We start from the raw sequence: 23,863 nt of genomic DNA, 5'->3' as shown, positions 1-23,863 counted from the left end.
AGATTGGTTAGTTTCTATCAAGTTTATTCTCACATATACTTATGTGAGGTGTTGGACCATAAACCCCTTTGTAAGATTGTCTATTTATTCGGACTTGCTACTTTAGAGCTAATTACCGGTACATATAAGAAACAATTACAAAGAAATCACTTGTTCTTGGTTAGCACTGAAATCTCTCTAAGTAATTGAGACAAAGACTGACAGCCTCTGTTCAACACTATTCCATTGAAACTCTAAAAATCCTACTTGACCTGCAGTTCCTGAGTGTCCACGAGAGTCTATCACCGTCTTCTCGTAGTTGAAGTCTTTATCAGCTGTATCGGCTGCTATGGGCCTACTCGGCCCCATTGGCGTCTCGCTGCGGTATCTCCAAACTGCCGGCACTGGCTCTGAATCTGCATCTGAATCTCTGCTTCTAGCTATTCCGCTGCCTGGCCTTTTATTTCGTTTCTCATGTACTTGGGTGCACATGAGTTAATTTGTTTCACACGACCCTTTCATTTCTAAGTGATCGAACTGCATAAGAATGCCTATGGTTCCACATGACACTCTCGTTTCTAATTGGTCGGCTTGCGCAAGAATGCCTTCGGTTCCACACGACACTTTCGTTTCTAGCTGCACACAACGTAATTTGGTTCCACACGAGTCTTTTCCGCACGTGACTAACACTCTCTCTTGCTGTATTATCGCCCTGGTTTTGCGCCTTCCATTGCGCAAGTTTGATTCATGCTCCTTCCTCTGGCAGGAAGTCAAACACTAAGTTATTTGATCAACAAGCCATACTCGCCAGCCTCCGCCGCTTATCTTGTCCCTACGTCCTGGTGGACTATTTCTTAATGTCGGCTGGCTGTTTGCCTATGGATCTTGGACTCTTATTATGGTCACAAAAGCAAGAACAAAAATTAAAATTTTCTACAGTCTCAACACTTGTTTACTTCAGCATAACTAAAAAACTGTTTCTGATTATGCTTGCGTTTTAAGTTATTGGCCTTCAGCCGTTTTTAAATTACAGTGGCTTTTAGCCGGTAGTTAAGTCCCAAGGATTAAAGCTGTGTGTTTTTTTTATTTAAATTTTTGGGATCTTGTAATGTTTTCTCAAATAATGAAGTTGTATGTTTAAGTGTAATTGACAGCCCTTATTTTGACCCTTTCCACAATTTATACTATCTGCCCTTTCATGCGGGATTAGCAGAGCGTCTCACCGGATATCATTTCGAGTACAGCACTACAAAAAGCGCTTACAGCTTGCTGGCGAGAGCCGCCCGCCACTTGCTCTGAGCACGCGTAAACAGGTCTGTGGCCCCCGGACACGCGTTTGCTGTCGCCACCCAATACAGTTTCGATGCGTGTAGCGTCCGACTGCTGCAACTCCTCCGGGAGCAGATAATGCATTCACAATCAATTGCATGTTGCCAGACCCGTCGCTTATTTGACAGGGTAGCACTATGTCGTTCGTTCTCGTTCATAATTCAGCGACGGGACACGCAGCAGCAACGTAATCCTTTCAGCGAACACGTGTCGACGGTAGGGCTTTGTTCCTCATTATACTCGATTCTCAATTCTATTTCCAGAGCTTTTGGTCATTAATAACTGCCTGTCGTTAGATTCAGTATCGCTGGTACAGACTGACTCTGCTAGCTACCGCATCTGTACCTGCTCTCTATGCCACTTCATACAATACTGGCTTGTTTATAAACTGTTATCGTCATTTTCAGAGGCTGACGTCTTCTTAACTCACGAATTTAAGCCTAAATTTAGAGTTGACAGTGCTTCTGACCCATCTACAGCAAGACAGGTGAGGATGACACTGCTAAATCCTTGGAAATATCTTTGATAATAGTTTCAGTTGGGAGGAACACTGCCAGAAAACTGACAGAATAAAGTAAATGTGCCGCTACCGTCCTAATCCATCTGTACATATACAGCTACGAGTACACTCCACTAGTCAGCTTACGGTCTGTGGCGGAGGATACTGTTCGTGTGAATTCCTGTTCACCGCCCTTTTCCATTCGCGAATGGGGTGTGAGAAGGAGGATTATGAGTAAATCTCCGAATTGGCTCTATTTCTTGGATTTTCTCGTTACGGGCATTTGGAGATACGTATGTGAGAGGAAGTAATATTTTGCCCGACTCTTCCCCATAATGTATTCTCTCAGAATTTCAGTAGTAAACTTCTCTCTGATGCACAGCGCCTCTCCTGTAACGAGACTGAGCCGTAGATCTATGGAAACTTGTCGCCTAGTCAAATGAATCACGTTTCTTTCTGCACCTGGTCGATGATTGTGACTAGATACACCTTCGTCCTGGTAACTGGCTGCTCGGAACATGTACAGAGCCGTGGACGTAGCGGCACAGGTATTCTGTGAGGACATGCACGTGGTCTTTTATGAGACCTATGATAGTAATTTAGGGTACCATGACAGCTGTCGACTGTGTGAGCGTTATTGAGAACTGCCTGAACTCCTTCATGTTTTCCAACAGCCTAACTGTCTCTATAAGAAGGACAGAATCGGCCACAGTGATTTGAAGAACACGATACTGAACTCATGCTGACGAGTTGGTCACCAAATTCGTCTAATCGAAACCCGACGGTTTACTTCTGGGGCACTAACGAGCATCAGCTCCGCATCCACAAACCATCGGCTCGTAATTTACGGCACTGCGTGACCTGTGAGTAAACCGCTGGTGCCACATACCTTCAGAAACCAAGCACTTGTCTAATCCATGCCACGCAGTAAGATGGACCCACGTGCTATCTTAATGTTTTGGCACATCAGTGTATAAAGTCTACCATGGTGGTAGAAGCTGTAGCTACAAATTAAGTCAGAGACACAAACGAAGCTAAGATAATGAAACAATATCATTAACTCACAGTACACTAAAGGTACAATAGAACTCGACTGAACACATGAACAGCCGGTAGGATTGTGGTTAAGCCACGTCCAGCCATCCAGAGTTAAGTTTTAGTGGTTTACTAAAACCGATTAAGGGGAGACGGATGGCAGGTGGACTTCAAAAATTCGAGTTTTAGATTTTAGCATATTTGAAATTCCTGGTCTTTCCTGTGTGAAACAGTTTTTGTTTCATAAAAATACGACAATTTTTTCGTGAGATATGATGGTTTTCCTGACGCTCGGTGCAATCTGGGGACGGTGACAGCGAGGCTAATGATCGGGTATGTGCAGAAACAGCCCTATGGTCCTAATGTCACAATTTCTAAATCAGAGTGCATTGGGCATGTCCAGATGAGAATGGGGTCCAGATGCGGAAGTTTTGATTCTTGTGTTAATAGCAGCCTACTGTCCATTACTAATGTATTAACAGCCTCCATTATACTGACTCGAATCGATCAAATCCACTATTCCCACGCAGAAACTGTCGAACTACAATTTATCATTCAAAGATTACTTTTATTAGTAACTTCATTCACCAGAGATGGCGTATGGTCAGAATCGATTACCTCAGAGCTCAAGACATGGAAATAATATTGAAACTCCTGTAAAATCTCGACGTCTGAGAATACTGAAATTTGACACAGCCTTCCCAAATTACTTCACGAAAGAAGACGAAGTAACTATTCCAGAATTCGAATCAAGAAGAACTGCTTTCATGGGAAACTTAGAAGCAGATAACCTCGGAGCAGCGGAGCAACTCCAACCGCTTAATAAGACCATGCCTTCTGACCCAACCCGTATACCAGTTAGGTTCCTTTCTGACTATGCTGATAGAATAACCCAATATTTAACAATCATATACAATCTCTCATTCGATGAAAGATCCATACCCAAAGACTGCACAGGTCACACTAATATGCAAGAAAGGCAACAGGAGTAATCCAACAACTTACAGGTCTATATCATTAACTTCTACATGCAGCAGGATTTTGGAACATACACTGTGTCCGAACATTATGCATTATCACGAAGAGAACGATGTATTGACACACAGTTTCTCGGGAAACACAACTACCTCTTTACTCACACGAAGTATTGAGTGCTATTGACAAAGAATTTCAAATTGATTCCTTATTTCTAGATTTCCAGAAGGCTTTTGACACTGTACCTCACAAGCAGCTTGTAGTCAAATTGCGTGCTTATGGAATTTCGTGTCAGTTATGTGACTGGATTCGTGATTTTCTGTCAGAGAGGTCACAGTTCGTAGTAACTGAAGGAAAATCATCGAGTAAAACGTAAGTGATTCTTGATGTTCCCCAAGGTAGTGTTATAGGCCCTCTGCTGTTCCTTATCTATACAAACGATTTACGTGACAATCTGAGCAGCTGTCTTAAGTTGTTTGCAGATGATGCTGTCTTTTTTCGTCGAGTGAAATGATCAGAAGATAAAAACAAACTGCCAAACGATTCAGAAAAGATTTCTGTGTGGTACGAAAACTGGTAATTCGCCTTAAATAATGAAAAGTTTGAGGTCATCCACATGAGTGCTAAAAGGAGTCCGTTAAACTTCGGTCACACGATAAAACAATGAAATCCAAAGATCGTAAATTCAACTAAATACTCAGGAATTACAGTTACGAACAACTTCTGTTGGAAAGAACACAGAAAATGTTGTGGGGAGGGCTAACCAAAGATAGCGATTTATTGGAAAACACTTGGAAGATGCAACAGATCTGCTACAGAGACTGCCGTTCGCCCCAAGTGGTCAGTGCGACGGACAATTATGCCAAGGAGCCCGGGTTCCATTCCTGGCTGGGTCGGAGATTTTCTTAGCTCATGGGCTGGGAGTTGTGTTGTCATCATCATTATCTCATCCCCATCGATGCGCAAGTTGCTGCAGTGGCGTCAACTCAAAAGACTTACAGCAGGCGACCGATCTACCCGACGGGAGCCCTTGCCACAAGACATTTCATTTCTTTTCAGAGAGATTGCCTACGCTACGCTGGCCGTCCTCCTTTGGAGTACTGGTTCGCGGTTTGCAATCCTTACCATATAGGATTAACGGAGTACATCGAGAAAGTTCAAAGGAGAGCAGGACGTTTTTTACTATCGAGAAATGGAGAAGAGAGTACCGCGGACATGATGCAGTACTTTGGGTTGTTGTTGTTGTTGTCTACAGTCCTGAGACTGGTTTGATGCAGCTCTCCATGCTACTCTATCCAGTGCAAGCTTCTTTATCTCCCAGTACTTACTGCAACCTACATCCTTCTGAATCTGCTTGGTGTATTCATCTGTTGATCTCCCTCTACGATTTTTACCCTCCACGCTGCCCTCCAATGCTAAATTTGTGATCCCTTGATGGCTCAGAACATGTCCTACCAACCGGTCTCTTCTTCTCGTAAGGTTGTGCCACAAACCCCTCTTCTCCCCAATTCTATTCAATACCTCCTCATTAGTTATGTGATCTACCCATCACAGTACTTGGGGTAGACATCATTAAAACAAAGGTGTTTCTCGTTGCGGCAGGATCACCAGCCTCCTCCTCCGATTGCAAAAATATTTTGCTGTTGCCGACCTACATGTGGAGAAACGATCATCAAAATAAAATAAGGGAAATGAGAGCTCGCTCGGAGTGATATAGGTGTTCGTTTCTTCCGCACGCTGTTCGAGCGTGGAATGATAGAGAGTTATTGTGAAGGTGATTCGATGAACCCTCCGCCGGGCACATAAGTGTGATTTGCAAAGTATGCGTGTAGATGTAGATGTAACGAAGTGTGCTACGTAAAAATTGTAGTGGTAGGATAGGCTTTAATTGAGTAACCATGCTTAAATGGTTGCGCGAGGCAGTAGTTATGCAGAAATGAAGACTCTTGCATAGGATAGACTAACGTGGAAAGTTTCATCAAACTAAACGTCGGTCTGCAGATCACAAGACAGGAAGTCTTCACGGTTCCCGGTATTGCAGTAGGTCGAGTAACGAAGATTTCTGTGAGGTAAGTGATTCATGAAAGGTATAGGTTATTGTTAGTAAGGGCCATTCTTTTGTAGGGATTATTGAAAGTCAGATTGTGTTGCGCTAAAAAAAAGTGTGGTATCACCGCCAGACACCACACTTGCTAGGTGGTAGCCTTTAAATCGGCCGCGGTCCGTTAGTATACGTCGGAGCCGCGTGTCGCCACTGTCAGTGATTGCAGACCGAGCGCCGCCACACGGCAGGTCTAGAGAGACTTCCTAGCACTCGCCCCAGTTGTACAGCCGACTTTGCTAGCGATGGTTCACTGACAAAATACGCTCTCATTTGCCGAGACGATAGTTAGCATAGCCTTCAGCTACGTCATTTGCTATGACCTAGCAAGGCGCCATTACCAGTTACTATTGATGCTGTAAAACATGTATCGTCAAGAGCGATGTTCACCATTTGTGGATTAAAGTTAAGTATTCCACAGCTACGTCCTTTTTTGCTAGTCTCATTTCCTTGACCTGTTCCAGACATCACGCCAGCCTGCGTGAGCTAAAACGCGTGCCTTTCGGCTTCATCTCATAGTGGGTTGGCTCTCTTGCCAATCCACAACAAAAAGTATTGTGTGTCAGTTTAGTGTTGATCAGAATAAGTAAAGACAGAAATGTCTGAGTACGTTCTGTTCTGCTCAGCTGTTTGAAAATCAAATAACGTAAGAGGTTAACCAGTACAGTCATTTATAAAATTTTTCTAAGGTGATGTTTCATAATAACAAATTGTTTTACCATATGAGAAAGTGTAGCATGTGCCATACTGTTGTACAGGATTTTCACAAGAAGGAACGATACTTAAGCAATGTGTCTGTCTTCGAAAATAGCCTGTACAAAAAGAAGGAAGCTGTATTTTATGGGAGACATTCGAGGTGTATGAACAACAACATCTCTGTTTTTTGGGGGAAAGCGAATTTTTTCATCTGAGGCTTCTATATCGGGTGTAACTGCACTTAGAACTAAACATCCCAGGCGCATCTGCTTGTCTCGCATTGCCTGGGTTCAGCAGCCAACCAGAAGCCGTGGATTAGCCAATTTGCAACCGGTAGTACAAAGAAAGATGGCGCCCTCTGAATGGCGCATGCTGAAAGGGATGCGACGGAAGCAGACATGTGTTTTGCATTTGTTCCCTGGTTTGTACGTGGAAATTTGAGAAGGATCAATATGGTGAGCAGAGTGTTGTGTTGGCGCAGGTGCAATGTGTGTGTGTGTGTGTGTGTGTGTGTGTGTGAGTGAGTGGTCAGGAAGACGCGAGACGGATCGCGTAACAATTAGCGGGCGCCGCGGCCTCTCCCTGGACGTGAGTCAGCTGGCGGCGCCCGCGCGTTACGGCAGGACGCAGCAGTCCGGGCGCCCACCGCACGCCACACCACCACACACAGCTCTCTCCGCCGCGCCGCCGCGGTACTTTCGCCAGCGCAGACTCCGCTGGGAGAGCCGCTTCGCCGGCAGCGGGGGCGGCGCGGCGGCGGGCAGTTGCGCAACTGCCGCGCGGAGAAGACAGGCCGAGGAGAAAGAGAAAGCACCGCCGGCTGGTGCCGGCTGAGCCGCCCACGCAGGCAGACCCTCGCGGACCTCGGTACCTCTCGCCGGAAATAGGGACCACCTCAGGTATCCGCCTACAGTACCCTGGATTTACTCTGCTGGCTATAACTATACAAGCGTCCCATTTCCGCTGAAAGTTGTCTCTTTGCTTTTGCTTCGTTTACCGGTTTGTACATTACGGTACAGGCTGTCCCATTTATCATCTTGAACTATGGACAGTTGCAGATGTCACATCGATCTTTAAAAAAAAGCAAAAGAAATTAAAGCAATAATTACTGTGGTATAAGCCCGCCCTGCTAGCAGCGCGGTTTAACGCGCTACTTCCCGAGCGGGAAGGCGTGCCGGTTCTGGCACGAATGCGCCCGGCGGATTTGTGTCGAGGTCCGGTGTGCCGGCCAGCCTGTGGATGGTGTTTAATGCGGTTTTCCATCTGCCTCGACGAACGTGGGCTGGTTCCCCTTATTCCGCCTCAGTTACAGTGCGTCGGCGATTGCTGCGCAAACACTGTCTCCACCTACGGATGCACCATAATTACTCTACCAAGCAAACATGTGGGCTACACTCGTCTGGCGTGAGACGTTGCCGGGAAGGGGAGTCCGCTGGGGGCCGAACCGCACAATAGCCCTGGGTTCGATGTGGGGCGGCGGTGGGGTGGGTGGACTTCTGTGGCCTGTTGTTGGGCTGTGAACCACTGAGGACTACGGCGGCACGAAGCCTCGGCGTCGTTTCTGGGTCCCCAGTTCAATACACAATACATACACACTCTGCGGTACAACGTTAGTGGACACAGCTTATAAGATTTGTGCCAAGATAATGAACGAAAGGCCGACCGTTGTGGCCGAGCACTTCTAGGCGCTTCAGTGTGAAACCGCCCGACCGCTACGGTCGCAGGTTCGTATCCTGCCTCGGGCATGGATCTGTGTGATGTCCTTAGGTTAGTTAGGTTTAAGTAGTTCTAAGTTCTAGGGGACTGATGACCTCAGATGTTAAGTCCTATAGTGCTCAAAGCCATATGAACCATTTGAATAAATCAAAGTCTACAAATTAATGCCGAAAATTTGTTATCCTAAGACCAAAATGGTTTCACAAAAGCAAGACCCTGTACTGACAATGTTTTCATATTTAAAGAAATTATAGAAAAACAAAGAGTTTTCAGTAGGAAATCACGCATTGCATATTTAGACTCAGAGGAAGCATTCGATCATGTTGTTAATGTGTGAGATCCCAGGGGCAGGGAAGGTGGGAGAAGGTTGTTACATTTGCCTCCTGACGAGGTCGAGCGGTCAAGATTTGAGAGTGGGCATCTAGGACTGCCGTTAAATGACAAAACAGGAAATTATGTACAATGAACAGGATATATTTCAATGTACCTTGCACAAGGGGTGCGACTAGGGTTGGAAATTACCAGGTTTAGGCCAGTATATGAGGTCGAATAACTAACTAATGGGCAACGGAAGGGGAAGCGGTTCATGTTAACTTACGTTGGTGGCCGGTCGTTAAGAGCAGAGCCAGAGGCTCTGCCTTCCAAAAAGACGTCTGTTCTGCTCGAGGTCTGGATTACAAGAGAGAGAGGCACTGTGTTTCGCACCGCAGAACACTCCAGCATCCACACACGTGACCTGTATCCCACGTACACCATTGGCTAAAACCAATGGCGTGAATTCGCTAGCAGTTTCAGCAGAGGTTTCAGGGCGTCTCATGTCAGCAGCTTTAACTGGACAGAACTGCCTCGGTTTTGCAAGACAGGCGACTTGTGTCAAGTAGATACAGCGTAAGTTACTCCGGGAGAAAACTTGTAAAGATTTCACTGGGCCTTCGAAATAAATTTTTTAATCAATTTCCCTAAAATATTCCTTGACTGGCTGCCACCCGGTACAACGTAGTTAGCAAAATATTATGGAATATATTACACGAGAATAATAAAGGTGTTAGCCCATCTATACGAAAATAATAATGAAGACTAACTATGCTATTTTACAACACATACCCGTAAACCAAAGAGCTCGACAAGGGCATAGCTTGTCACCCACACTTTTTAATATAAACACTGATGATATGATTTAAATTGTAAAGAAGAAATTGATCCAGACTTGAGATTATCACATAACATATTTTTAATATGGTGCTTTTTGCTGGCAATCTTTCAATTGTACACCATAGCGAGACTTCGCTAAAAAGATCCATCTACGGAATGAACCAAATCTCTGAACAATATAACATGAAAATATCAATCCAAAAACAAAAGTGATCGCTTTCAAAGAGACAAAACAGCTGAGGACTAAGATCATAATAGAAAACAAAACCACTGAACAAGTCAGTCACATCATTTACCTGGGGAATATTATAAGCTACCAGAATGAAATTGACATTCAATACACACTGCAGACACATCGAATGATGTGTGGAACAATCAATAGAACAGTGAGAAATAAAGTGATAGAAGACACAAAAACCAAATTCTGTGATGACCACACTGCCATTTCGAAGTGAAACATGGACAGTTATTAAAAATAGAGAGAGTAGAAACCAAAATGCAGAAATGAAATTTAATGGAAAGTTAAGACGAGACAGGCTAAGAAACTAAATAAGTGCAGAACTTGAGATATATGTTGCAAATGAGAAGTTCAACTCTAATCGGCAAAGCCGGCTAGCACATCTACACACAATCCCAGACTTATGACTTACATTTCAGAACTTTAGGTAGAACATCCAAAGCAAGACGAAGAAAAACATGGTGGGATACGTAGAAGACGGAACAGGCCTATTGCCTAGATCATGGTGAAAGAAAAGAAGATCTTTTCTTGCGTCTGACGTTGTCAGTTTCCTATAATATTAAGTTCACTGTTATTACTCTGGATTCGTCTAATTGCACAAAACAATTTCGTGGCATACGAGATCGCCTTTGTTATTTGCAAGGCATCATCAGTGGCCTGAATTATATACATATTTGTTTGTACTATTTTGTTTTACATTTTGACATTATGAATGAGGATTATAAACAGTTTTGGTATTTTCTGCTTTCCTAAGACGTATCAATAGTTTAAATTTCTACAGATCACTAATATCACAATACACATTCGATAGTTGTAAATAACATTTAACAGTTGCTAACGACATCAACAAATGTGTGCTCATTTCCCAGTGCTCCGCAAATAAATTTTTGAGAGACAGTAAGCAGAAGAAGGACAGATGTAAAACGTGAAAAAGAACTGACATGGAGCAGCATCTACAATTATTGTCAGTAGAAATTTACAATATCATTACGCCACAGAAAATCAAAAAGTGCCAGCGACGCTTATAACCTCGGTGTATAATGATCAACAGATAAAGCAAAAGAATATAAACACAAATGTGTACCGGTATATATTCCAGGCCCCTTGGATATGCCTTATAAATAATAAAGCGAAACGTTTGTGTCACAAAAAATTTGCTTTATACGGTTGTTATTGTACTGAGACAAAGTAACAACTCTCAACATGATGTCCCATTTCTCTCGACGCAAAATAAAAAATGTATCAAATGCATTTTTTTTTTTGAGTCATCGATCTTCTCACTGGATTGATGTGGCCCGTCACGAATCCCTCTACAGCGCCAACCTCTTCATCTCAGAGTAGTACTTGCAACTTACGTCCTCTACAGCTTCCTCTAGTACAATGGAAGTCGTTCTCTGATGTCTTAACAGATGTCCTGTCATCCTGTCCCTTCTCCTTGTCAGTGTTACCCAAATATTCATTTCCTCTCCGACTCTAAACAGAACCTCCTCATCCCTTACCTTACACGTTCGATCCATATAATTTCCAACCTACTTCTGTAGCACTACATCTCAAATGCTTCGATTCTCTTCTGTTCCGGTTTTCCCACAGTTCATGTCTCACTACCATACAATACTACACTGCAGACATACATTCTCAGACGTTTCTTCCTCAAATTAAGGCCAATGTTTGATACGAGTAGACTTCTCTTGGCCAGGAATGCCTTTCTTTGCTATTCTACTTTTTATGCTCTCCTTGCTCCGACCGCCATTGGTTATTTTGGTGGCTAAGTAATAGAATTCCTTAACTTAATCTACTTCGTGACCATCAATCCTGATGCTAAGTTTCTCGCTATTCTCATTTCTGCTACTTCTCATTACTTTCGTCTCTCTTCGATTTATTCTCAATCATATTCTCATATTCTGTATTCATTAGAGTGTTCATTCCATTCAGCAGATCATGTTATTCTTCTTCACTTTCACTCAGGATAGCAATATCATCAGCGTATCATATCACTGATATTCTTTCGCCTTGAATTTTAACTCCACTCCTGAACCTTTCCTTTATTTCCATCATTGCTTCTTCGATGTACAGATTGAACAGTAGGGGCAAAAGACTACATCCCTATTTTACATTCTTTTTAATCCGAGCTCTTCTTTCTTGGTCGTCCGCTCTTATTATTCCATCTTGGCTCTTGTACACATTCTATATTACCCGTCTCTACCTATAGCTTACCCCTATTTTTCTCAGAATTTCGAACATCTTGCACCATTTTACACTGTCAAACGCTTTTTCCAGGTTGACAAATCCTATGAACGTGTCTTGATTTATCTTTCGTCTTGCTTCCCTTATCAACCACAACGTCAGAATTGCTTCTCTCGTGCCTTTAACTTTTCTAAAGCCAAACTGATCGTCATCTAACACACTCTCAGTCAACGATTTTTGAAATTCTGATGGAATGTTATCTATCCTTTCTGCCTCATTTACTCTTAAGTCCTCCAGAGCTATATTAAATTCTGATTCTAATACTGGATCCCCTATCTTTTCTAAATCGACTCCTGTTTCTTCTTCTATCACAGAAGACAAATTTTCCCCCTTATAGAGACCTTCAACGTACTCTTACCATCTCTGCGATCTCTCCTCTGCATTTAGCAATGCAATTACCGTTGCATTCCTAATGTTATCATCCTTGCTTTTAATTTCACCGACTGTTGTTCTGACTTCCCTGTATGTTGAGTCTGTTCTTCCGGCAATCACTTCTTTTTCTATTTCTTAATATTTTTCATGCAGCCATTTCGTCGTAGCTATACTGCACTTGCAATTTATTCCATTCCTCAGCAACTTGTATTCGTGTGTTCCTGGATTTCCCTGAACAGTTTTTTACTGCCTTCTTCCATCGATTAGCGGAAGTATTTCTTCTGTTACCCATGGTTTCTTCGCAGATACCGTCTTTGTACCTATGTTGTTCTTTCTATCCTCTGTGATTGCCCTTTTTAGAGATGTCAATTCCTCTTCAACTGTACTGCCTACTGAGCTATTCTCTATTAATGTATCGACAGCCTTAGATAACTTCATGCGTATCTCGTCATTCCTTAGTATTCCGTATCCCACTATGTGTTGATTCTTTCTCACTAATCTCCTAAACTTCAGCCTACTCTTCATCACTACTACATTGTGATCTGAGTCTATATCAGCTACTGGGTAGACTTTACAATCCAGTACCTGATTTCTAAATCTCTGTCTGACCATGTCAATGAAATATTCCCGTATCACCCGGCCTTTTCCAAGTATACCTCCTCCTCTTGTGATTACTGAACAGAGTATTCGCTATTGCGAGCTGAAATTTATTACAAAACTCAATTAGTCTTTCTCCTCTCTCCCTTTTCTTCTACTCCTGCATTCCTGTCCCCTATGACTATTAGATTTTCATCTCGCTTTACCTACTGTATTACCCTTTCAATATCCTCATATACTTTCTCTTTCCCTTCATCTTCAGCTTGTGAAGTTGGCATCGTTGTCGGTGTAGGTTTGCTGTCGATTCTGATAAGAACAACCTTATTACTGAACTGTTCACGAAACACACTCTCTGCCCTTCCTCCATATTCATAAAGAATCCTACCCCCGTTCTAAATTTTCTGCAGCTGTTGATATTACTTTATACTCATCTTACCAGAAATTCTTGCCTTCTTTTAATTTCACTTCACTGCTCATAGTATATCTAGATTGAGCCTTTGCATTTCCCTACTAACATTTTGTAGCTTCCCTAACACGTTAAAGCTTCTGACATTTCGCGTTCCTGTGTAGGTACCAGGGGAAACTTTGCAAGTCTGTTTTTCTTGTAACTTTGATCGTCACGAAGATGTGAACAGCAGTATGCCTTATTTATTCGGTAATCACTATTTTTCCTCAAGATCTATGCAAAAGCGTATCACAGTCTACCATTCGCGTAAAAATAACGTTATTCAAAATGTAATACAAAAGTTGCTTTGACACTCCTTTATTTGCATACAGTGAACTATCCGGGTAACGTAACTCGTACACTTTTTAAAGTTGGGAGAGTCAAGTTAGTTTTCTGTTACGTTTTTAATAACGTCGTCTTTATTTGGATGGTACACTCTGATACGTGTCTGAACAGGTCTTGAGAAGGGGAAGTGGAATACCGAATAAAAAAATAAGGTGCTATTTAAAAGAGGAGATGATAGATTGCATATCATCGAACTATCAGTTTAATAAGTCATGGTTGCAAAGTAGTAACACGCATTCTTTACGGAAGAATGGGAAAACTGGTAGAAACTTACTTCGCTAAAGATCAGTTTGGATTCTGCAGACATGTGGGCATCCGCGGGGCAATACAACCACTTACCTTAGAAGACAGATTCAGGAAAGGCAAACCTACGTTTATCGCATTTCGAGACTCAAGGAAAGCTCTTGACAATGTTGACTGGAATACTCTCTTACAAATTGTGAAGGTGGCAGGGGTAAAATACAGGAAGCGAAAGGCTGTTTACAACTTGTACAGAAACCAGAAGGCAAATATGTGTCGAGAGCCATGAAAAGGAAGCAGTGATTAAGAAGGGAGTGGCTGGGTCCTACCCTACCGTCTACGTCATTTAATCTGCACAATTATCAGTCAGTAAAGGAAACTAACGAAAAATCTGGAGAAGAAAATAAACTTCAGAGAGGAGAAATAAAAATCTTGAGGTTTGCCGATGACACCGTAATTTTGTCCGAGACAGCAAAAGACTTGGAACAGCAGATGAACGGAATGGACAGTGTCTTGATAGATGGTTATAAGATGAGTATCAACAAAGGCAAAAGAAGGATAATGGAATGTAGTCGAATTAAATCAGGCGATGCTTAAAGATTTAGATTAGGAAACGAGACATTAAAAGTAGTAGGTGAGTTTCGCTATTTGGGCAATAAAACGTTGGAAATGGTCGAAGTAGAGAGGATATAAAATGTAGTCAGCCGATGAAAAGTAAAGCGTTTCTGAAGAAAAGAAATTTGTTAACATCGAGTATAGATTTAATGTCTCTATGGAATGTATGGAACAGAAACGTGGACGATAAATAGTTTAGTCAAGAATGGAATAGAAGTTTTGACATGTGGTGCTGCAGAAGAATGCTGAAGATTAGATGGGTAGATCACGTAACTCTAAATTCTCGCACAAACGAAAAATGGCTGACATCGAAATAAGTGTCCAAGAAATAGAAAAGCAACTGGAATCAGTCAACAGAGGAAAGTCCACTAGACCTGACGGGATACCAATTCGATTCTACAAAGAGTACGCGAAAGAACTTGCCCCCCCCCCCCCCCCCTTCTAACAGCCGTGTACCGCAAGTCTCTAGAGGAACGGAAGGTTCCAAATGATTGGAAATGAGCACAGGTAGGCCCAGTCTTCAAGAAGGGTCGTCGAGCAGATGCGCAAAACTATAGCCGATATCTCTGACGTCGATCTGTTGTAGAATTTTAGAACATGTTTTTTGCTCGAGTATCATGTCGTTTCTGGAAACCCAGAATCTACTCTGTAGGAATCAACATGGATTCCGGAAACAGCGATCGTGTGAGACCCAACTCGCTTTATTTGTTCATGAGACCCAGAAAATATTAGATACAGGCTCCCAGGTAGATGCTATTTTCCTTGACTTCCGGAAGGCGTTCGATACAGTCCCGCACTGTCGCCTGATAAACAAAGAGCCTACGGATTATCAGACCAGCTGTGTGGCTGGATTGAAGAGTTTTTAGCAAACAGAACACAGTATGTTATTATCAATGGAGAAACGTCTACAGACGTTAATGTGACCTCTGGCGTGCCACAGGGGAGTGTTATGTGACCATTGATTTTCACAGTATATATAAATGATCTAGTAGATAGTGTTGGAAGTTCCATGCGTTTTCGCGGATGATGCTGTAGTATACAGAGAGGTTGCAGCATTAGAAAATTGTAGCGAAATGCAGGAAGATCTGCAGCGGATAGGCACTTGGTGCAGGGAGTGCAACTGACCCTTAACATAGACAAATGTAATGTATTGAGAATACATAGAAAGAAGGATCCTTTATTGTATGATTATATGATAGCGGAACAAACACTGGTAGCAGTTACTTCTGTAAAATATCTGGGAATATGCGTGCGGAACGATTTGAAGTGGAATGATCACATAAAATTAATTGTTGGTAAGGCGGGTACCAGGTTGAGATTCATTGGGAGAGTCCTTAGAATATGTAGTCCATCAACAAAGGAGGTGGCTTACAAAACACTCGTTCGACCTATACTTGAGTATTGCTCATCAGTGTGGGATCAGTACCAGATCGGGTTGACGGAGGGGATAGAGAAGATCCAAGGAAGAGCGGTGTGTTTCGTCACAGGGTTATTTGGTAAGCGTGATAGCGTTACGGAGATGTTTAGCAAATTCAAGTGGCAGACTCTGCAAGAGAGGCGCTCTGCATCGCGGTGTAGCTAGCTGTCCAGGTTTCGAGAGGGTGCGTTTCTGGATGAGGTATCAAATATATTGCTTCCCCCTACTTATACCTCCCGAGGAGATCACGAACGTAAAATTAGAGAGATTCGAGCGCGCACGGAGGCTTTCCGACAGTCGTTCTTCCCGCGAACCATACGCGACTGGAACAGAAAAGGAAGGCAATGATAGTGGCACGTAAAGTGCCCTCCGCCACCCACCGTTGGGTGGCTTGCGAAGTATAAATGTAGATGTATATGTTGATGTAGGAGATACTGAGTAGAATGGAGGTAAAAGAAATTTGTGGCCCAACCTGACTAAAAGAACGGGTAGGTCGACGGGACATCAAGGGATCACCATTTTAGTGTTGGAGGGAAGTGTGAGAGATAGAAATCATATGGGGAGAGCACAAGATGAATACAGTAAGCAGATTCAGAAGGATGTAAGTTGCAGTAGTTATTCGACGATGAAGAGAATCGCACATGGAGAGCTGCATCAAACCAGTCTTCAGACTGAAGACCGCAACTACGGTAACAACATTTAAAAACGACGTAGTGCTGTTATACATAACTTCGCAACAAGAAAAGTTACAAGGAAGAAAACAAGGTTAACGTCCCTCTGGTAGCTAAACAACATTTAGTTCATACGTCGTTTACTTTTCTTCTGGTCGAAAAGTTAATTGGATTGGTCAAGACAAATAGGACGCCCTGAATGGCTTGTAACTGTACTGCTTCCAGTTTCCGCTAAAATATATTTTTTTCTGTTTTACATTTTGGTTTGTTGTGCAGGTATGTAATTTAGAGCGTAGCTAGTGCTAGAAGTTGTATCAATTGCTGCGCTAGGCTCCGAGGCACTGCAATGACGTTGCGTGGCACAAGGCTTGCAGCTGGCTTGCAGTTTGAGCGGCACAAAAGCAGTCTTTTGGAGCAGCGCCTACAGGACTCATCCGACGAACTGACAATGAGTTTTCTTCCATGTGACATCAGTGCCAGATGAATGCGGTGTACTTCATTTTTGCCACATGATAGTTTGTGATAGCGACAGTTTACGAAAATTTCTGCTCTTATTTTTCTAATTTATCTGGTTTGGCTTTGGCTAAAACTGAGCATATAGCCATCAATGGTTACAACAATAAATAATTAACATAATTAATGTGATAGGTGAGTGGTAAGCACTGGGCACATTAAATCCAGAAAACATAGTTTAACATCCTTTATTAAAACTTTAATCAAAATACACTAAACCCAAAACAACACAGGATTAATTAAGATGGAAAATTTGAAACAATTATTGTACACCCTGTATAAGTATTGAAATCTTGCAAGTAATTATTTATAACTTGTAAAGCAGATGTTTAATAACAACGTTAAGGTACAGACTGAAGACAATTTTTCTCGAACACTGACGGTCATACAATTCTATCTTTAGGCCGTTACACCTTTAACAATTTTTAAATACAACACCTTGACAATGATATTCAGATACAATCTGGCACAAATACGAGTCGGCATAACACGGCTACACTGCTGCTGCCACGGCCTCAAGGTCCGCAACAAAAGTATCACAGTAATGAAATAAAAAAAAGGTAATTCAATTAAGAGGTGATCAAGTTCTACACATGTCTCAAAAGTAACGGTTATCTGTTATAACGACCAGCAGCCTGTTTCAGTACAGGAAGAAATAACTTACAGGACGAATAACCACCGTTAACACAAATCTTGAATTTACCTACATAATGTAAACGTAACCAGACTGAGATTTATACGGGAAGCGAGTCACTTCAAGCAATCAAAGCAACAGACAGGTGACAATACTTAATAGTCACAATAATGGCCTAACGGTCCTTCATGTAAGGAGGTAAACAATCAATCATTTTTTTACACGATTTAGGGGAACATAACATAATTTTAATTTTGGAGGCAATAAATATACGACAATCAGAATACTGGTTATCTCAAGCAGAGGAATACCAGATGCAATTTTCAACCCCGTGACCCCATATTCAAGTTAACGACCAATTGCCAATTTTAAGTTTGAGAGAAGTAAGTAACCCAATACTGTATGTAACAACAGGGCCGGTTGCAGTGGTAAAGTAATAGATTGCTGCCAATGACAGCATCGGTAAGATTTCAGTAGACAACAGCACCGACACGACATCAAGAAATTTGAGGCGTTATTTACAGTTCACAACCGTTGCAATGAAAGGAGCACAATAGTATGTGGACCAGCCAGGTGGAGTGAACCGTGCCTCAGTGCCAGCAAGTAGTGACGTGAACAGCAAACACGTATAATAACAATAATAATAATAATAATAATAATAATAATAATAATAATTGTGCGGCGCCTGCTTATAAAAATACAGCCCCTGAGTGTCACGCAGGTGAGTCACGTAAATCAACTAGTAATTTACCTTAAAACCTACCTAAGGACTACCCTAAACATACAAGATTAAAAAACAGTAAATGGTGCAGAAACATTCTACCTCTGAGACAGTGGCAGCCGCAACAGACAAGTAGCCGCGAACATGTGCTGAATCATTAGAGACCGACCAATTCCACAGGTCTGTCATTCAGCAGAAAGTGGAACCGTGAAAGAATCTACAGTGCGTCCGGTCAATGGACCTTAATTCAAGCTCGAGAGCCACAACAGACCACGCAATTCCCAGTCTCGGCTGCCGCCATCGACACTGCTCAGCCGAACGAGTAAACAATCACTGCTACGATCTCGCACCTGAGACCGCGCGCCGCCTCAGCTGTGTTTCACTCACGTCGTACTGGATCGCCATGCGGAGTGGCGGCGCGGTTTGAGGCGCCATGTCACGGATTGAGCGACCCCTCCCGCAGGAGTTTCGAGTCCTCTCTCGGTCATGGGTCTGTGTGTTGTTCTTAGCATTAGTTACTTTAAGTAGTGTGTAAGTCTAGTGACCGATAATCTCAGCTTTTGGTCTTTAGGAATTCACACACATTTGAACATCGTACTCGATCTAACTCCGACTGCCTTCAGTCGGCCTACGCAGCCAAACTTAAAATTTCCTTTTTCCGCCAACTGTCCTGACCTCTCGCTGCCCGTCATCCACCACAGACGTTCCAGCCTTCCGCTATATCAATATTAATCCCCAAAGACATCGACTCACCTGACGCAAGGCACAATAATTTAAAATTTGACAATAACATATCAATAAACAGACTTTTATATACAGATACAAGTTCTTAATTTAAAATAAATCCACGGCGTTACACAAAATGTCCTATTCCGCACCCTACTGAAATCGTAAATTTTACTACTGTTCAGTAAGGATTAAACAACTTCAGATCACCAAGTTCATTAAGCCAGAAAGTATATTCCCTACACATCCTCTAGTACAAGAAAAACCAGCCAAAGTTGCCAATTTTGCTTTTTTTATTTACTCGATGATTATTTTCGGGCCGGGGACCATTTTCAAACCATCGTAACAGACAGTCAACTTGCTATTTTAGAAAATGCAAATATCATGTCAATCATATGTAACCAAACAGTTACAGAGCATACAGTTATCTGTATGCGTTGTAGCTGTTCGTTTGCAAATTTTTTACATGTCTTTTTTTTCATTTTCGGAAATATTTCACTATCAGTTACGATGATTTGAAAATATGTTCCGACCTGAAACTAGTCATCTAGTGAATAAAAATAAAAAGAAGCGTAATTCGCAACTCTGACTGGTTTTACGTGCCACTGATTAACGGCAGTTGTTGACCTACAATTATTCCAGCATGCTGGAAGTTCGTAACATCGTTTAGACTTTTGTTGATTAAAGCCAGAAAACTTTCATCGAATGAAGAAGACACGGTGCCACGTTACTGACCCCTTATGAGTTCTATTGGAGTACAGTGAACGCATCCAGACCCATTACTGTGCATATGCCTCGCCAAACGTCAACTCTCTTGACGCGCCACGTCGGTCGGTGCCATGCCTTAAAGCGCTTAATGTGCCGTCCATCAGATGCTGCTACCTTTAAAAAGGCTAGAAATTTAAATTTTCCATCGTCATGAGACGCGGGGGCGCAGTTGTATGATATGTTGAGATTAGGAATAAATTTTCCTCCGACTGCAAAGCGACCTTCAGTTTCTTATTATTGTCTCATGAACGACTTCGAGGCTGAGGGTGGGTTTGGTAGCCCCGAAATCGATGATCACAGAATAAAAAGAAACTGAAGACCATTTTTGTGGTCAGAGGCAAATTTATTACATCTCAAAGCTAGTAGTAATGCTGCACGAAAAATGATTCTGAGCGACAATATTTTTACGGTTACAAATGTAATAAAATTCATACGAGATTTCAATTGCACTGTTAGTAAACTGATGAGAGGCAAAGTAGTACACTGCGTGACAAATAAGGTGAAGCACCCAGTAGCAGCCTAACAGGCTTCGGAAGGCGCAACAGTACCGACCGACCGTCGTGTTTCCTCAGTCAACTGGCGTCATTGGATCCACATGTGGAGGCCCTTTTGGTCAGCATTGAGCTCTCCCGGCCGTTGTCAATTTCCATGACCTGGAGTCGCTACTGTTCGGTCAAGTAGCTCTCCAGCTCGCATCATAAAGCTAAGTGCAGCCCAGTAGGTCAAATCACATGGTGGCCAGGACGGTCACTCATCCAAATGAAGGCCACGCCCGACAGTGCTTAACTTCCGCGATACGACTGGAACCGGTGTATCGACGGTTGACCATTGACACCCAGAAGGTAGAGAGGAATTGAAATGAAACTCTTGAGGGTATGTGATGTTATTTCAGTGATTAGAATTCCGAGTCATATTTACAAGGAATTTGGCAGTACGAACCCCATTCCTTGTGAGCCGTGTGTGGCTCACGTTCATGCTGTTTGTTCTTTGGCATTTTCTCACATCAAGTGGCGACTTCTTTCTTCCTTACTTACTGGCGTAATGAAGTTGCTGGCTTACCTCCTTGCGTGGCATCAGCAGCGCTTATCGATACTAGTGCTGTCGTACTATCTTCGGTGGGACCGCCAGTATTTCTGGGTGGTGGTAGTGCGTGGTGGTCAGTCGGTTGGCACGGAGCAGCGAGGAAGTCTCCGCGGCACGCGGCCAGGCCGGGACCGCTGGCGGCATGAACGCGCTGTCGGATCGTAAGGCGCTAGCTGCAAGAGCGACAAAGTTCGTAGCCCACCGAACCTGGACGCTGAAGTTGAGTGATCAGTTAACCTGTTATGAAACCTCAACTTTTGTGACATCGTTTGTGGTTTGTTGCTCCCTGGGCCGTTCAGGCTGGCAGCAACGTATTATGTGTTGGAGTCAGCGAAACCTTGCAGCCATCTTCCTATGTTGTGATGAATTATTAAATTGGCTGTTACTTGCCAGTGAAGTGCACCAGCGGTATTTTTTGCCCTGTGGCTGGTAACGCCCCAGTTACCTTCCCTGGTCGTTAGTGTAGTTTCCTGGCAGTGTGTCTTTCCTTGTCGTGTTGATGCTGTCCGGCACAGTGTGTAGTTCGACAGCCTTTAAGTTGTTTGGTTAATATTTTGCTTAGATTGGTTATTGTTTCCTTGGCTGATTTTAGACGCCAATTTCTGAAGACATAGTGTTGTTCGTATCCTCGTCCTCAGCCGTTGGTCGGACGGAAGGAATTTGGTTAGATTTTTGGTCGGTCATTGGGCCGTCCCTAGTTTGGCTTACCATCCGATTATTTTAACTTCAGCTCTTGGCTGCCTGTCTTATCTCATCTTACATTTGAGCAACCTTCTCAGACCGACCCTTGGATCACTTCTGAGCACCACTTGTTCTGTTTGTTTTAGATTGTGATTTTCATTTTAGTTTGCAGTATTGTGCGACGCCTTCGGACCTTTATTAATTTAGTTCCTTCTAAACTTTACATAAAGGCCTTCAGCCATGTTAAATTAAAATTTTGCAGATTGATTTTACTTAAAACAAGTTTTTCCTTAAAATTTGATCTATCTGAAATAGTTTGGAATCCAGGCCATAAGCCGTTAGTTGTTCGATCTGTTATGTGGGGCCTTTAGCCGAGGATTTACGTGAACCCCTTTTAATAAGGCCTTCAGCCCTGTGTAATCTTTAAAGGAGAATTTTTTTTATAAGAAGGAAGGCGTTTATTTTAAATTGTTTGTCTGACTTGTTGTTCAGGCATTTAGCCGTTGCTTCAAATTTGTTTGTGGCCTTCAGCCGTGCAATACGTTAATATTTCATTAATTAGGCTTTCGGCCTTTCTGTTCTAAATTTAAAAAGAAATTTCTTGTTTATAAAAATTGTTCATTAATGTGTTTTACTTATAGTCGACTTTCAGACGTGCAGTGTAGGCCTTCGGGCGCTAATGGTTTTCAGTTGCATGTTTTTTTTTTCTTTTTTTAAATTTTACCTTCTATTTTTAATTTCTTTTGATAGCTAAGTCAGGCCTTCAGCCGCTCTTGTTTATGGTGCGGTTTTGGGTCTTCAGCCCAGAAAGCATCTCAAGTTTTCTTTAACTAGGCCTTCACCCGTATTGTCTAATCATGATCTTTAAGGCAATGTGTAAATAAGTGGTTGTTAGAAAAATAAAGTTGTGTGTTTGATTGTGCAACTCACAGTAACTATCTGCGACCCCATCCACAATCGTAACTGTGTCCTGTGCGCTCTCTGAGTACCAACCAACCAAGTTTCACCCCGTTTCCGGTCTCGACGTAGGCACTGACTTTTTGGATAGGGTGTCGTAAAGCCGTTGTATTACAGGACTGTTGTAACTGGTGTTTGATATCCCGGATACTGGCACTGGCACTCAGCTAACGGTCGAGCTGGGCACATATATATTCTATCGGGGTCAGATCTGGGAATCCTGTTGACTGCGGAAATACCTAAGAGCATACATTTCATAAAGACACGTGTCATATGTGGACAAGCATTATCCTGTTGAAAAATGGTACCAAGACATTGTTAAATTAGAAGTAGCACATGAGCACGCAGAATATCCATGACGTACCGTTGTGCTGTCAAAGTTCCCTTGATTACTACCGCCGCTGACCTGAACTAATAGCCAACGGCTCCAGGAGCAACACAGCTGTGCTTCTGCAAAACTATAGAATGGGAGCTCTTCCCACGTGATTGCCACACTTGCCGTCGATGATCACCTGGAGTAGTGCAGAACCGCTAATAATTCCTGAACACAGTGCGTCGTCATTCATCTCCAGTAGACGCTTCCCGGTCACGTCGCTACGCCAAACGCTGCCGGTGGTGCTGTGTCAACTGTAGCCTGTGAATGGGATGGCAGTTCCCCGGTTCGGCTGTTGCTAGTCTGCGACCAGTGGTCTGGGATGAGACAGAATGTTGCATGAAGTCCATTACTTGTTGTCGGTTGGCAGACGTAGATCTGAAAGGCCTACGATGTGATTAGTGCACAATACGACGTTCCTCGGTTTTGGCGGTCAGACATGGTGGACTGCTGTGGTGGTCAGACGTGCTCCACTGGAACCTGGACGAGTATGCGTGCCCTCAAGTCCCCATGCAGATCAAAATCGGGCTCGCAAATCTGGAATTCGGCCAGCCGGCCAATGCAGACTCATGATAAGGCGCCCCTTTCAAACTTTGCCAGGCGCCAATGACGCTATGTCACATGCGTACGTCCACTGTGCCGGAATTTCCTCCTAAAGCTTCACATAACTAGCACTGTTATTAGCAGACACAACCCCGCCTCATAAAAGAAGAAACTGAAATAAACATATAAATAGTTTAC

This window comes from Schistocerca cancellata, chromosome 8, assembly GCF_023864275.1.
Source record: "Schistocerca cancellata isolate TAMUIC-IGC-003103 chromosome 8, iqSchCanc2.1, whole genome shotgun sequence".
In the NCBI taxonomy this organism is placed as follows: Eukaryota; Metazoa; Arthropoda; class Insecta; order Orthoptera; family Acrididae; genus Schistocerca; species Schistocerca cancellata.
The sequence above is the reverse complement of the archived record's forward strand: the minus strand, read 5'-3'. Positions refer to the sequence as shown.